The sequence below is a fragment of the Neopsephotus bourkii genome, unplaced genomic scaffold, assembly GCF_033783945.1.
Source record: "Neopsephotus bourkii isolate Nb327-2 ecotype Australia unplaced genomic scaffold, CSIRO-AGI_Nbou_v1 NB_1287, whole genome shotgun sequence".
Lineage (NCBI taxonomy): Eukaryota > Metazoa > Chordata > Aves > Psittaciformes > Psittacidae > Neopsephotus > Neopsephotus bourkii.
Window position 1 is genome coordinate 2,008,063 of NW_026901771.1, and position 6,000 is coordinate 2,014,062.

The window sequence follows — 6,000 nt, forward strand, 5'->3', positions numbered from 1 at the left end:
GGTGCTGTGGTTCAGATTTTTGACCAAAACAGCTCAACAGTCCTGCATCTTTTGCTGAAGAGCACTTGCACAGCACTGAGGCTTAGCACTGCCTCACCAGTGAGTACAGGAGGGTGTACAGCAGGCTGGGAGCAGACAGCACCAGGCAGGTAACCCAAACTGAACAGGGATCGTGCTCAGCAAGCAGAGAACAGAAAGGGCGTTAGGAGGATTAGCCACCTTCTGCTCACAAGCCGCCATCAGCCTACCCACAGGAGGTGGCCAGTGGGTGCCTCTGCCTCATGTGTTTTTCTTCAATTCTGCCACTTCCTGACACACAGCTCCACAACCAATTTTTCCTGCTTTTATTCCTCCATTCCCATCCCTGCAGAGGCGAGTGTAATGGAGGGAGCAGCTGTGTGGTGCTTCACTGCCCACCCAGGACAAGCCACACCACCTGGGCTGCATGCTCCAACTCTGAAGCTACTCCTGCTTTGAGCATCAGACCCAGGCGCTTCTCCCTGTCTAACCCGTTCTTCTGAGGAAGGAACAAGCTTCTGTGTTCCAAACCTCCCTTGGAGAAACAGCTGCCAGTTTGCTAACAGCGTCTACCGCAGGGAATAGACCACCCGATCCAGCCCCTGAACAGCCACAGGAGGTGGGTGTATGTGTGAGATTCACACCACCACAGGTCCTCCACCTGCCTGCAACTCCGTGCTGCCCTGTGGGACACACAACAGCACACTGCTTAGTAGCAGTTGTGTCATTTTATTGAAGTCCCCCAGAGGCAGAAGGAAAGCACCAGCTCAGCCCTAGGTACACAGTGTCACTGAAGCAAGCACACCGCCGGCAGCTGGGCACACCGAGCAGCGTCCCTCAGGGTAAGGCAAACTCTTCTCAGCCCCTGCCCCGCGCCTCATGGGCCCTTTGCGGCGCACACAAGCGCGCGTTTGCGGCGAGGCGCTTCTTTATGCGGGCTGCTTTTAAGCTCTCTTCACGGCGGCCCCGGCCCCGCACACCCGGCACCGTCCGCCTGCTGCGCAACGGCGGCACTGCTCTGTCAGCCTCGCTGCGCGCGCACGAGCCACTCCCCGCTCGCCTGGCAGCCCCGATCCGCCCAGCAACTGGGCCCCGCCCCGGCCAATGGCAGGCTCCCCTCGGCAAGGCGGCGGGAACCGGCAGCCAATGGCTGTGTGCGGCAGAGCCCCGCGGGGGATGTGCCCCGAAGCGCGGGAAACTGCCCCGAAGCGCGGGAAACTGCCCCGAAGCGCGGGAAACTGCCCCGAAGCGCGGGAAACTGCCGAGCGCGCCACAGCCTCCAGCGGGCACCTCGCGAACTGAGCTCTATGGAGCATGGAAGGATTTGGGTGTTTCCATTGAGCCACTGCAGCACCTTCCATGCTGGGAGGGCGGGCACCGGCCTAACCCCGCTGAACGGGCAACACAAGCCTGAGAGTAGGCATGAACCCTGCCAGGCAAGAGAATGCCTACAGAGGAACTAGAATTTTCGCCCCCGTTCTGGTTGGTGAGGTTTCTCCCCACAGGTCCCACACAAACACTTTCCTCCTCCTCCCCTTCTCCCTCCCCAAACTTTCCCCACCCCTCACATTTTTGCCCCCACAGGGTTGTACCCCCGCCGCGTCCCTTTTTTTCTCCCCTTCCCACCCCCGCACTTCCATTTATTCTTTGGGGTAGGTTGATTTTGTTGGTGGTTTTGGCTGGGGAGTTCTGCGCCCCTCCTCCCCGGTTGCTGTGTTTTGGGGGGGTTTTAGGTTTTTTCTTGTAGGCTTTTTTTTTTTGTGGGCTTTTTTTGAGGGGGGAAGTCTGGTTTGTTGGGTTTTTAATTTTTTCCGGGTTGTTTCTTTTTCTTTCCAGGTTGTTTCTTTTTTTTTTTTTTCCTTTTTTTTTTTTTTCCACCATGTTTTTTGTTCCTCATTTTTTAACCCCACAAAGTTGTTTCCCCCTCCACACCACACATTTTTGTCTTGGCTTGGTGGGGGCTTCCACAGTTTCCACCCCGTCACCTTTTTCGCTCCTAGAGGGTGGGATTTTTTTTTAGTTTTTTAATTTTTTGGTTGGTTGGGTCTGGGGGCTTTTTTTTTTTTTTTCCTGAGTTTCCCCCAGGCTGGTTTTCTCTATTTTTTTGTTATGTTTTTCCCTTTTTTTGGTGGGGCAGGGGAGGACTGGTTTTAGTGGGGTTCTTTTTGTTTTTTTTTTTTTTTGTCTTGAATTCTTATTTGCTGGATTTTCTCCATGGTTTTTGTTCCAGACTCCCCCCCCCCACACACCGCTCCCCCACCACAACTTTTCTCCCCCAACCGTCTCTCCCCCATTTTCTTTAGGTTTTCCTTTTCAGCTCCGGGGGCAGGGGAAAACGAGGTTTTTCTTTTTTGAAGGGGTAGTCTTGCCCCCCCCCATTTTTTCTGGGATTTTGGGGTGATTTTTCCTTTCTTGTTCTTATTGGGGCTTTTGGGGGTTCTTTTGGGTTTCTTTTTCCCCCTGGATTCTTTCCCCCCCATATTTTCCCCCACCTTTTATTCCCCTTTCTTCCCTGCCCCGTTTTTTTCTAGCATCATACCACACACACTCAGTGTGTGAGCACCCAGGCCCTGGCACCACCTCTAGACACTCTCCTCCAGTCCAAATGCACTGGACCTGGCCAGGAGAGAATCACTTTTCTTCACAGCAGCTCCCTGGGTGCTGTGGTTCAGATTTTTGACCAAAACAGCTCAACAGAGTCATGCATCTTTTGCTGAAGAGCACTTGCACAGCACTGAGGCTTAGCACTGCCTCACCAGTGAGTAGGGGAGGGTGTACAGCAGGCTGGGAGCAGACAGCACCAGGCAGGTAACCCAAACTGAACAGGGATCATGCTCAACAAGCAGAGAACACAAAGGGCATTAGGAGGATTAGCCACCTTCTGCTCACAAGCCGCCATCAGCCTACACACAGGAGGTGGCCAGTGGGTGCCTCTGCCTCATGTGTTTTTCTTCAATCCTGCCACTTCTTGACACACAGCTCCACAACCAATCTTTTCTGCTTTTATTTCTCCATTCCCATCCCTGCAGAGGTGAGTGCAATGGAGGGAGCAGCCGTGTGGTGCTTCACTGCCCACCCAGGACAAGCCACACCAGCTGGGCTGCATGCTCCAACTCTGAAGCTACTCCTGCTTTGAGCATCAGACCCAGGCACTTCTCCCTGTCTAACCCGTTATCCTGAGGAAGGAACAAGCTTCTTTGTTCCAAACCTCCTTGTAGAAACAGCTGCCAGTTTGCCAACAGCGTCTACCACAGGGAAAAGACCGCCCGATCCAGCCCCTGAACAGCCACGGGAGGTGGGTGTATGTGTGAGATTCACACCACCACAGGTCCTCCACCTGCCTCCAACTCCGTGCTGCCCTGTGGGACACACAACAGCACACTGCTTAGTAGCAGTTGTGTCGTTTTATTGAAGCTCCCCAGAGGCAGAAGGAAAGCACCAGCTCAGCCCTAGGTACACAGTGTAACTGAAGCAAGCACACCGCCGGCAGCTGGGCACACCGAGCAGCGTCCCTCAGGGCAAGGCAAACTCGTTCTCAGCCCCTGCCCCGCGCCTCATGGGCCCTTTCCGGCGCACACAAGCGCGGGTTTGCGGCGAGGCGCTTCTTTATTCGGGCTGCTTTTAAGCTCTCTTCACGGCGGCCCCGGCCCCGCACACCCGGCACCGTCCGCCTGCTCCGCAACGGCGGCACTGCTCTGTCAGCCTCGCTGCGCGCGCAGGAGCCACTCCCCGCTCGCCTGGCAGCCCCGATCCGCCCAGCAACTGGGCCCCGCCCCGGCCAATGGCAGGCTCCCCTCGGCAAGGCGGCGGGAACCGGCAGCCAATGACTGTGTGCGGCAGAGCCCCGCGGGGGATGTGCCCCGAAGCGCGGGAAACTGCCCCGAAGCGCGGGAAACTGCCCCGAAGCGCGGGAAACTGCCCCGAAGCGCGGGAAACTGCGGAGCGCGCCACAGCCTCCAGCGGGCACTGCAGGCACCGGCCTAACCCCGCTGAACGGGCAACACAAGCCTGAGAGTAGGCATGAACCCTGCCAGGCAAGAGAATGCCTACAGAGGAACTAGAATTTTCGCCCCCGTTCTGGTTGGTGAGGTTTCTCCCCACAGGTCCCACACAAACACTTTCCTCCTCCTCCCCTTCTCCCTCCCCAAACTTTCCCCACCCCTCACATTTTTGCCCCCACAGGGTTGTACCCCCGCCCCGTCCCTTTTTTTCTCCCCTTCCCACCCCCGCACTTCCATTTATTCTTTGGGGTAGGTTGATTTTGTTGGCGGTTTTGGCTGGGGATTTCTGCGCCCCCCCCCCCGGTTGCTGTGTTTTGGGGGGCTTTTGGTGGGGTTTTAGGTTTTTTCTTGTGGCTTTTTTTTTTTTTTGTGGGCTTTTTTTGAGGGGGGAAGTCTGGTTTGTTGGGTTTTAAATTTTTTCCCGGTTGTTTCTTTTTCTTTCCAGGTTGGTTTTTTTTTTTTCTTTTTTTTTTTTTCCACCATGTTTTTTGGTCCTCATTTTTTAAACCCACAAAGTTGTTTCCCCCTCCACACCACACATTTTTTCTCAGCCAGTTGGTGGGGGGGTCCTGCTTTCCACAGTTTCCACCCCGTCACCTTTTTCTCTCCTAGAGGGTGGGATTTTTTTTTAGTTTTTTATTTTTTTGGTTGGTTGGGTCTGGGGGCTTGTTTTTTTTTTTTTTTTCCTGAGTTTCCCCCAGGCTGGTTTTCTCTATTTTTTTGTTATGTTTTTCCCTTTTTTTGGTGGGGCAGGGGAGGACTGGTTTTAGTGGGGTTCTTTTTTTGTTTTCTGTCTTGAATTCTTATTTGCTGGATTTTCTCCATGGTTTTTGTTCCAGATTCCCCCCACACACACACCTCCCCCACCACAACTTTTCTCCCCCAACCGTCTCTCCCCGATTTTCTTTTGGATTTCCTTTTCAGGTCCGAGGGCAGGGGAAAAAGAGGTTTTTATTTTTTGAAGGGGTAGTCTTGCCCCCCCCCCTTTTTTTTTTTTGCTGGGATTTTGGAGTGATTTCTCCTTTCTTGTTCTTATTGGGGCTTTTGGGGGTTCTTTTGGGTTTCTTTTTCCCCCTGGATTCTTTCCCCCCCGTATTTTCCCCCACTTTTTATTTCCCTTTATTCCCTGGCCCGTTTTTCCTATCACCATACCACACATACTCAGTGTGTGAGCACCCAGGCCCTGGCACCACCTCTAGACACTCTCCTCCAGTCCAAATGCACTGGACCTGGCTGGGAGAGAATCACTTTTCTTCACAGCAGCTCCCTGGGGGCTGTGGTTCCGATTTTTGACCAAAACAGCTCAACAGTCCTGCATCTTTTGCTGAAGAGCACTTGCACAGCACTGAGGCTTAGCACTGCCTCACCAGTGAGTACGGGAGGGTGTACAGCAGGCTGGGAGCAGACAGCAGCAGGCAGGTAACCCAAACTGAACAGGGATCATGCTCAGCAATCAGAGAACAGAAAGGGCGTTAGGAGGATTAGCCACCTTCTGCTCACAAGCCGCCATCAGCCTACACACAGGAGGTGGCCAGTGGTTGCCCCTGCCTCATGTGTGTTTCTCTTCAATTCTGCCACTTCCTGACACACATCTCCACAACCGATTTTTCCTGCTTTTATTCCTCCATTCCCATCCCTGCAGAGGTGAGTGCAATGGAGGGAGCAGCCGTGTGGTGCTTCACTGCTCACCCAGGACAAGCCACACCACCTGGGCTGCATGCTCCAACTCTGAAGCTACTCCTGCTTTGAGCATCAGACCCAGGCGCTTCTCCCTGTCTAACCCATCATCCTGAGGAAGGAACAAGCTGCTTTGTTCCAAACCTCCCTTGGAGAAACAGCTGCCAGTTTGCTAACAGCGTCTACCAGAGGGAAAATACCGCCCGATCCAGCCCCTGAACAGGCACGGGAGGTGGGTGTATGTGTGAGATTCACACCACCACAGGTCCTCCACCTGCCTCCAACTCCGTGCTGCCCTGTGGGA